The 9,840-nt window shown below is 34.0% G+C and overlaps 1 pseudogene across 1 annotated transcript; it reads left to right on the forward strand.

Moving 5' to 3' along the window:
• Window positions 1-1,546: 1,546 nt before the first annotated feature.
• On the forward strand, window positions 1,547-4,804 carry LOC143626499 (D-galacturonate reductase-like; annotated as a pseudogene). The gene is made up of 4 exons (XR_013152428.1): window positions 1,547-1,849; window positions 2,494-2,737; window positions 2,934-3,117; window positions 4,518-4,804. The product of XR_013152428.1 is annotated as a D-galacturonate reductase-like (transcript).
• The last annotated feature ends 5,036 nt before the right edge of the window (window positions 4,805-9,840 follow it).

The raw sequence follows: 9,840 nt of genomic DNA on the forward strand, positions 1-9,840 counted from the left end.
TTGGATTCGAGATATCATCATGCTAAAAAATTAGGGCTCATCGAATTAGGCAAAACTGGCTTTTGATGAAGATTAGAACTGAATTAGCGCTTTTGATGTTTGAAATCCTGCTTGATCTGTTTTCCAATGGTGATGTTTGAAATCCTGGAATCGTGGAAGGGTTCGATGGATTAATGATCTGGAAGTTTTTGAATTATATTATAAACAAATATTGGTTTGTAACTTCCTACATTAAATAGTTACCAAATAAAGCAATTACGGATTTTACCAATCTATCCTTTCTAATTATTTAAAGAAAAAATATAAGGAAAAATTCTAATTGGTTAGAATGTCTTCTCACACTTTTCGCTATAAAAATACTTCTGAAATAAACCAATACCTATATATATATATAATTTCGCTAAAGGCCGTTTTGCTTCATATATTACTTAAAACCCCAAAATAAAAATAGATTTATGTATTTTCTTGAAAAGAATGTATGCATTTTTATGTATATAACCAACATGATAATTTTATATTAATCAAGTGTTACCACCATGCATGTGCATGTAAGGTGGTAAAAGACTAAAAGTTGCAAATATGCCAAGATGGTAACTAGTTTATATATTTGTGTTGTATTTTGCATAAGAAGCCTAGACTTTGTGTTGTTGTTTGGAATTCGATTTGGTTGTTTATTCTAATTTTATGACATATAATAATTTTGTTTATTCTCGATCTTGTTATTTTAATTTCAGTACTATCAATATCATTTTACGTTAAATATGTAAAAAGATCCAAGTAAGAAGAATTTATCAACAAATTGGTGGTTACACTATGCATGATGAAGATCTTGAAGCAAGTAGGAGTTTAACATCAACAATTGGAAATTTGGTCATTTAGAAATTGCTAATTTAATTTACTGAAGTTGCAACTCTATCTTTCGTCAACTAAAAACCAATCTAATCCATTGAAAGTTAGAAACGTGACGTTTCTCTCTTTTTGTTTTACACTTTCGATTTTTCTAAATTGTCACAATCACGTGATTAATACATTAATTTTTCGGAATCATTTGTAGAAAGTATAAAAAAGAAAAGAAGAAGAAGAAGAAACACCATAACAACTAATTGTTTACGGTAAAAAAAACTAATTGTTTAACTTTTAATAATATTCAAAATACTAATTTATCATGAGTAATATATATTTGGACGTAAGTATTTTTTATTTTTTTAAAACAAAAGAGAATAACTTTTTAAAAAGTAGCAAGAAGCCAAGAACCTATATATACCCAGAAAAAACAAAAAAAAATAGAAATAAAAAGGCAAATAATAATAATAATAATACACAAATAGTTTTGACGTAAGTGTTATCTACTTATCCTATAAGTCTTCATTTGTGAAAAATTAGTAAACTTACGCATGCCAATCCGTCACGTACCATTAATATATTTACACGCATGTACGATTCTCCATAAATTAAGTAGTGCATCTTGCTACCTATTATTATATATATAGCATAGAAAAGAACTATATACTACAAGTTATATAAATCAACAGTGGTATTCAAAAAGATGGTATCCATTCCAGTGACTACGATCAGCTCTTCCAAAGGCTGGAGACCCATTCCGCTAATAGGATTGGGTACCGCAAGCAGTGTCGAGGGCGGTGATGATGTGAAAACTGCGGTTATTGAAGCCATCAAGGTTGGTTACCGCCACTTTGACACGGCTGCGCTCTACGGGAGGGGAAGCCATCAAGGAAGCTTTGAGTCTCGGTCTCATAAAGTCACAGGACGAACTTTTTATTACTACCAAATTGTGGGCTGACTCCACTGAAGGCCACCTTGTGTTACCAGCCATCAACAAGAGTCTCGAGTAAGACTACATACTAATATTCCTCTACAAGATATTATTTTTTATTTAATTTTAAGACCTAATTTTAAATTAAAAGTTACTAAAATGGAATTATTTTCATCTTTCAAAATCATTTGTGTGGTACTACTGAAACAACATTCTCTTCATCTAAACACATATTCTTAAAAACCATAAGGGTAAGAAGAACAAGAATAAGAAGACTGGTTCGGTGTTCTGTCCGGTTCTAAAAATATTGTTCACCACACAATTGTGCAATTTATGTCTCCATAAAAAGGTTATATATATATAAACATACACCGTCAAGGAAATTATTCTCGCGGGTCTCACCATAATTATTTTTTCCTTGTATAATCCACTTTCTATTAGGGATGACTGATGAGCAAATGGTAGCTGGTACCGAGTCAGTACCGACTATTTGAGCTTTCGGGATCTGTACGGTACGGTTTGATTCGGTACTAGTATTCACCGAATTTTTGTCTGTGGTACCGATACTAAGTTTTTAAATAAATCAGGATCAGTACTGGTACTGGTATGGTACCGAGCTCTTCCCTACTTTCTACTACATGTTTCTAGTTTTCTCATGACTTTGAACTAAACGCCCAAATTAAAATAGATATTGACATTTGGGAGTTTTTGTTAAAAAGGAATTTAGGACTAGAGTATGTAGATTTGTATCTAATACACTGGCCACTAAAGATAAACCAAGATGAGCTGAAAATCCCAATTCCTAAAGAGTGCATAGCTGCAATCAATATTAAAGATGTATGGGAAGGAATGGAAAAGTGTCAAAATCTAGGACTCGCTAAATCTATCGGCGTAAGCAATTTCTCTCCGAAACTAATTGAAGAAATCCTTTCCTTTGCTAAAATTCCCCCAGCCGTCAACCAGGTGATCATCCGCTCTATCCTCAAGTCATAACTATTTGTATGGAGTGTTTGGGATTCCTTATGGAAACTCCTCATAACTTTTCAACAAATTAATAAGTTACAAAAGTGTAACTTATTAACTTATCACCCTCATACCAAAAGCAGACCCAAACACCTTGCGAATGTTATCTGGTCACTGATTCGTGTGGTTGTTGAAGGTTGAGATGAACCCGGCCGCTTTGGCAACAGAAGAAGCTTAATGAGTTTTGCATAAAGAATGATATCCTTATCACGGGCTACTCCCCTTTAGGCGCAGCAGGTGCTAAATGGGGACACAACCGTGTCATGGAGTGTGATGTCCTTCAAGACATTGCCAAGTCTAGAGGGAAGACAATAGCTCAGGTACTCTTCATACCAAACTAATTAAGTCTTGCAAAAACTATGGGTCGAGTCTAGTGACATGTTAAAGTATATTAGACTAAAGTTATGGCGTTTTAAACGATGTATCAAATGTTTTGGCAAAACGGGTGCTAACAATGGTGGTGGCGCCTTTCTAGAAGAAAAAAGGTATAAAAATATAGAAAATTCTTCAAATAGTCAATTTTGGCCACCCATTTTCAATATTAGCCATGCTTTTGAAGAAATTATTAAAATATCCATTCCAATCCAATGGATCCGACGTAAACAAGTGTTTGCCATGTATGCAAGTGTTTCCTTTGAATCCAGGAGAGTCTCCGACAGATCCGGGAAACATTTAACGAAAAATTAAACCGTCAGATCTGACGGATACAGGATCTGCACCGTCGGATCTAACGGTTTAATCCTTCATCTATATCCCACTTGTGTAGTAGTTCGGTGTAAAAATTAAAGATCTTGAAGCCATGTTTGATGGCTGCGATGATAGTGGCAGTTTCAGGCAATGGTGGTGGTGATGATAGTTTTAGGAGAACCTTTGGGAACCTTTGCTCTCACCGGAAGTTGCAGACGTCGGATCCTCCGTCGATAGTCCCGGTAGTTTCAATAGAGAAAAAAGGTTCATTTTTTTATTAATTTGAGTCCCGACGGTTATTTATTACTATTGTACTTTTTTGTTATATTACAAAAGTAAAAAACACTTAACATTATATCTTAAAAAGATTAATAAATAACATTCAAAAAATCCGACCAAACTCTAAACTGTCGGATCCAACGGTTTAATTTTTCGTCGGATGTTTCCCGAATCCATCAGAGATTCTCCTAATCAGTTGGATCTTAAGGAAACATTTGCATGTGTGGCGAACTCTTATTGGTTGCACTAATCCGTCAGAGGGGATGTTGTTTACGTCGGATCTGACGGATTAGAATGGCTAGTTTGAAAATTTTTTTTCAAAAGCATAAAAGCATGGCTAAAGTTGGAAATGGGTAGTCAAAATTGATTATTTGGGGAATTTTCCCATAAAAATAGCTTAGCCGTCTAAAATTTTTTGGCGGCTAGACGACATAAGGAGGTGGTAGTAGACTAGTGGTGACGTGGATAGCTGATGTTGGGGACGACAATGGTGGTGGTGGCATCGCAAGGACAGGGCGATGGTGCTAGATAGTGTTAGTGGGTGGTGTTGGCTCATTTTAATCATTTTTAAGCTGGCAAGTGTTATCGGAGTAACCAATTTTATAATTTTAATAGACCCAAATTGACCAATGGTATAATTTGTGAATGCTCTCGTATAATTTGAGTAGACTCAAATGAACCATTAAGTAAACAAAATTTTCCAAATCAAATGAATAGCTTATATATGTACTATCTTGTATTGGTAGACATGCAGATTTCTTTAAGATGGATGTATGAGCAAGGTGTGAGCTTCGTAGTAAAGAGTTTCAACACTGAGAGGATGAAGCAAAACTTAGACATATTCGACTGGTCATTGACCGAAGAAGAGTTTAACAAAATAAGCCAAATTCCTCAACAAAAACATATTTTTGTAACAGGTATGATGGTGAAAGAGGCTAACGATGTAATCGCCGAGATTGATGCTGGTCTAGCATTTCAGTAAATTGTTTAATCATAAACTATGCATGTTATCTACTAAAACGTCAATAAGAGAGTATCAGCTTGAATGTATTGTATCGTATCATACTATGCATCGTTTAATGAAACATGTGTTTTGATAAAACCGAGAACAAAGATCCACCCATTGCACCTAATCACAGTGTAACCAAACCGAGAGCGTCTTCTTTGAGGGATCAATTTTCTCATATTTTGTTAAACTGGACGCCGGCCTCAGGTCGGAGATGTAAACGAACCATAACACAAAGGGTGATTCCCGTTATAGCAGGTTTTGCTCTGATACTTCATTAATGTAACTTGAACTGGGCCAATAATAATTAATTTACGTTTTGTTGATGTTTTTGGGGTGTGTCTATGCCCAAAATATAGTATTGGATTAATATTACACGGGTTAAATGTGCCCGAATACATTTTGCTATTGGACTTAGCAAATTATTAGGCTGGTATGTTTTGGATAATTCTTGGTCTTTAATATTGGATCTATATCTAAGCCCGGTGGGCTGATTTAAAGCACTTTGGGTACGTCTGGATTAATGCGATGCTACGGGTTATGAGGAAGATGGGTCAACTACTCAACACGTTACCGTTGACTGTTTGGTTGAAGCAGAGTCAACATTAGTCAAAGAAGATTGGATGGTCAATCAAGGATGCATCAACTTGAGTGTTATAAGTTTAAATGTTTGATGTTTGTTTGATCATTTGATGTGTAATAAAAGACTAAAAGTGAGTATGGATGATTGTATTTTCTATTGGGCCAGTTAAAGCCCACTTTGAGGCTTAGTTAGATATGTGGTTAGCTGGTTAACATTAGATGGTTCGGGTTGTACAACTTGTACACATGTTTGTTTAGTGCCCATTTTGATAGTTGTTAGTGAGAGTAGACTATACTAGAGGGCATGTCCTCATCTCCTGAGATTGTCTAAACATTTTCTCTTTTGTAAGTTTCTTCTTCAAAATTGTCGGGATACCGTCGCTTTTATCTAAGAAAATAAGAACATAAACTTTAGAATGCATGTGACCTGTGAAATTCCGTTTTTATTTTTGAACCTGTGGGCTACCTCTCTTTGTGGGCCAGAATTGTGATAGAGGCACCTGTTCTGAGTTAGGCCGAAACCTTGTTCTTGATTTCCTAGTTTTTGTTCAAATTGCAGCCGCTATCTCAAACTGTGCACCAACCTTCTTATTACATGCAACATGTATCGTTGTGTTATGATGTGCTATGCTACGATATCATGATGTCATGCGAGACGAAGTAATGTGTTATCATATGATATTATAATGTGATATGACATAAAATAGCCATTTATAGAGTTTTGAATATATTTTTATCAAACTATAGCTTTCTCTAGTTATGATGAACTAATTTTTATAATTTATCTAGCTTTCTCTAGTTATGATGAACTCTTGTTTATAATTTATCGTAGTTGTAGTTGGTAAGATTGATTTGGATTCTCTTTGTTTATTCTTCTTTTTCTTAATAAAGTTTTTTTTTCATTAAAATTGCATTTTGATATGACAACTATACTCTCGTTCTTTATGAATCTCTGAAAGTCTTTAGATATAGTAATATAAGATAACATTTTTAATTCAAAAGGCATGATGACATCATTTTAGGAAAAGATTAACCTAATAGACTATGAATTTAGTGTTTTTCTTTTTTGTTAAAAATGTATTTTGTATAACAAATGATTATATCATAGCAATGCATATGTATATAATTTATTGAAATGAAAATTGTTATTTATATCTATTATTATTAATAGTTATAAATGGTAAGGGGCATGGCGACATAAATATATCCGATTCTTGTAAATTACATAAGCAATGCAAAAACAAACAAATGTACCCATATTGATCTAACCTGTAGCAGATCTTACAAGTAGGTTATGAGAAGGATGTGATAAAAACGAGTTGTTGATTTTAGAATTTGTAATTATATTCTTTAATTTTTAAAATTTGTAAAGTAATATTATTGAAAGTGTTGAAGCTAGCGAAAATCCGATAATGAAACATGAATATTGTTGGAAAATTTTAATATATCATTAATTATGTAATTTGTAACCTTTAACTATAGTTTAAGAAAAAGAAAAGAAACATTAAACATGGACTCGTGGTCTAATCAAAAGTTGCAGGCAAAACCCATTCATACACACCACATAGTGCTTTTAACTTTTTGCACTATCTTCATGTGATCATGTTCATATCTTTCCATAAGCCTTTAATACATATTTTTAACAATGTTTTAAGTAAATAAACTCAACTTTGTGTTTTAGTTTAAAATCTAAAATTCTTATTTTTGTAGTAATTTACTATAATCAATAATTTAGTTATCTTTATGAAGTTGAATATTAAAATAGAGTAAGTTACAAATAGTTTTTCTTTGTTTTTTATTCTCACATAAAATTTCAAAACTGGTATGTTTGAGTTATCTGGTTTTTACTTATAGTCGGGGTTGTCGCTAATTTTCTTTCATGACTGGCAATTTTCAAACTGACTATTTTACCCTTTTGTTGTAAACGTAAAAAAAATCTTAAATCTCTCTCCCCGTCTTCTTCTTAGGTTACCATTTGATCCGCCAGCCGAAACAACCTCCTCTGAGACACATACCAACCTTAACGTTAGGGAAACTAAGCCCACATGCTAATATGAGGTTAGCTCACTTGGTAGAGACATATGTCTTTTAGAGAGAAGGTCTTAGGTTCAAACTTAGGTAACATAGTTTAAGAATTATTGGTGTAAATTATAGTGTAAATAAAATTAATCAAGGCTTGCGGTGCATTCTTAACATTTTCCAAGATGCATCATCAATAGTGACCGCCTAGCTCGAACCCACTTCTCCAGACATTTTCAGATGGTCATTCATACACGAACCATACATTCGTCACCACACCGGCCTCCCAACGACCCAAGAAACCACACACGTACACGTCGTTTGACGTTGTTCAGATACGATCATCAATCAAAATTGTTGATGGCTCATTAATATAAGAATTAGAAAGAGGGATAGAAGAGATTCCGTATTAGGAGATGTTGCCGAAATTTAATGAGATTTAAGAATATTACTTTTAATAATTAATAGGGTAATACAAGATAAATTGGATGTGGCTCAATGGTAGAGCACTCGCTTTACTAGTGAGAGGTAGGGGGTTCAAAACTCACTATCACCAATTTATATGGGAGATATGAAGGATGACCCTGGCTTGCCAGGGTTCGAGCCCTGATCTCACTTGGTTTTACCGGCTCCTCGCTGTCATGCTGTTTGGCGGGCGTGGGGGTCGGGTTTTATCCGGGGCATCCCTCAATAGGTGGACCGCTAGGGGCTTCCTCCGTTCGTACTCGTGGCCGGCTCGGGCTACCTTTAGCCATTGGGGGCCACGTACGGAGTACTTGACGTTACTTAATTGGTCGTTCCAAAAAAAAAATAAAAAAAATAGGGTAATACAACAATTCATGGTAATTTAGTATTAATTTTCAATGGAAATTAGTGTTAGAATCTACACTAGTTACAAAATGAAAAAATACATTCCAAACATGTTAAAACTTAATTACACTACAAAGGTGGCGTGACCGGACCAAACCAAATTATTAAATTATTATAGGTGTAAATGCTTAATTAACTCCTAAAAATGTTTACTAAGCTAAAAAACCTATTTTGATTTTTGAGTCAAATCGTTTGGAATTTTTTTTTCTTTTTTTTTGTGTGTCGGTTGATGTACTGAAAAGCAGGGGTGGATCTTTATACGGGCCGTGGTCTTACCAGTTTTTCCGTTCAGTAGCGTAATTTCTGAAAAATTAAAAAATAAAATAAAATTATATGTATTGATCCCGGCTCATCCAGATTATTTGTTTAAGATCTTCCGACCCATCCAAATTATTTGTTTAAGATCTGCACGGCTGAAAATACATGTAAAAAATTAAAGGAAATATCAAGTATTATATCATTGAAGAATATTACTAGCATGTTCTAGTCCTTTTCTTTTGCATTAGTGGAAGGCCTATCATTTTGCCTTTTAGAAAAGTAAAGAATGAGAAAATAAAAATGAGCACACCCTTCACACTATAAACCAACTCTATATAAACACCTTCATATATATATGTCCTGTGTCATCACTTCTCTCTCTCTCTCTCTAGACCTTTAGGTGAAGATGAAGTCTTCCATGAAGCTTTTTGCAGCATTGTTGCTTGTTGTCATGTGTTTAATGGCCAATGGTAAATGTTAAAACATGCATGCATGCATGCTTATGTAGTAACTCTTATTGGCCTATCTCTTATATATGTGTATAACTTTAGCTAGCTAGTTATGAAACTCCTGATTTTGTGTACAAATATTATTTGCAATTTGAATACGCGTAATATGTAACATGTAATATTATTTTGTATACAGAAATTGGTGGTCCGATGATGGCTGAAGCGAGGACATGCCAGTGGAAGAGCCAGAAGTTTAAGGGGCTGTGCTTGAGTGACACCAACTGCGGTAGCGTGTGCAAAATCGAAGGGTTTCCTAGAGGAAAGTGTCGTGGTCTTAGACGCAGATGTTTCTGTGTCAAACACTGTTAGATCGATCGATCTATATAAAGCCACTAGTTCATGGCCAGACGGGCATCATGTGTGCCCGGTCTTTGAGAGTCAAGTTTGAGTTGAATGTTTTTATTGTATGGTGTGTTACTTGTTGTCTGATTAATAAATTTGGGATGTGAATTGTGTTGCAATAAGTTATATATAACTATAAACATGAATCATATATTTACATAAAAATATGTAGAGTTTAGTGTTGCGTTGTCAAAACAAAACAACAAATCGATCATATCAGGAAAAGAAGGAAAAACTGAAAAAAGAAAATGATATGTGAACAACTGAACATGTGTTACAAAAGTGTTAAATCGTCTTTTAGATACACACAACGCAACAAGTTAAATTTCTTTTCTTTACTAAATCGATCCAATTATTAAAAACAATATTTTAAAAATACTCAATTTTCATTAGATGTTTTAACCTTATAAAACATTTTATATATATTATTTTAAGAAATAAGTTGCCTAAAAATTTTACATTATAAACTTACTTCACAATAATAAACTTCT

This window comes from Bidens hawaiensis, unplaced genomic scaffold (genome assembly GCF_021521415.1).
Source record: "Bidens hawaiensis isolate Kalapana, Puna unplaced genomic scaffold, B.hawaiensis_p1.1 tig00004412_1, whole genome shotgun sequence".
NCBI lineage: Eukaryota > Viridiplantae > Streptophyta > Magnoliopsida > Asterales > Asteraceae > Bidens > Bidens hawaiensis.